Source organism: Hemiscyllium ocellatum, unplaced genomic scaffold, assembly GCF_020745735.1.
Source record: "Hemiscyllium ocellatum isolate sHemOce1 unplaced genomic scaffold, sHemOce1.pat.X.cur. scaffold_1566_pat_ctg1, whole genome shotgun sequence".
Taxonomy (NCBI): domain Eukaryota; kingdom Metazoa; phylum Chordata; class Chondrichthyes; order Orectolobiformes; family Hemiscylliidae; genus Hemiscyllium; species Hemiscyllium ocellatum.
This window is the reverse complement of record NW_026867811.1, coordinates 102,469-103,159: the sequence shown is the minus strand read 5'-3', so window position 1 is coordinate 103,159 and position 691 is coordinate 102,469. Positions and strand designations below refer to the sequence as shown.

At 52.2% G+C, this 691-nt stretch overlaps 1 non-coding gene across 1 annotated transcript; it reads right to left on the bottom strand.

The window, feature by feature from the left end:
• Nucleotides 1-237: 237 nt before the first annotated feature.
• trnae-cuc (transfer RNA glutamic acid (anticodon CUC)) lies at nt 238-308 on the bottom strand. Its single transcript has one exon. It is a non-coding gene; the product is annotated as a tRNA-Glu (tRNA).
• Nucleotides 309-691: the final 383 nt, after the last annotated feature.

Below are 691 nucleotides of genomic sequence, written 5' to 3'. Positions count from 1 at the left end.
ACAAACCTACACTGCCAAGCATCAGCCCCGACCTGCTCCGTCGAGAGAGTGAAGACTGTTCACTCGTTTGTAGCTGCAGGAGCAATCATCCCAACACATACAAACAAATCTGCATCAGGATGCGATTTGAAAGAGCTACATCACACTGCAGCACAACCAGGTACGGTGAAGCATACACAAAACAACTGTAAAGCGCATTCAGAAGAATGGACAGCCCGTAGGCCAGCTAAAAACAGCTTCCCTGACCGGAATCGAACCCGGGCCGCGGCGGTGAGAGCGCCAAATCCTAACCACTAGACCACCAGGGAGACATAAAGCCAGCCTTGTAGCTCTGCTGAAAATGGCCTCGCTGCCGGGAATCGAACCTGGGCTGCAGCAGTAAGAAGACTTTCACCGGTGCGTCCATCAAGGTAACTTTTTTGCGTCCATTGCTCCCGATGCGATCTCGAGAACATTGGGGAGACTTAGAGTCAAGTCACATCTGCGGGACTCTCCTGCGCGCCTTTATTGCAAAAAAGCGCGGAGTGGACCCGGAAGCTGGTGTAGCGCAAGCTAACCTGGTAGGTCTTTCTTCCTATAAATGCGCGCAGGAGAGTTTCCCGAGGCACTACAGGGGTAGTCCCTCCCACCCGCCCTCCTCCTCTAACCTTATAATAAGATCCGTTATGGTAAACAGGTTAGTGCTGCATTT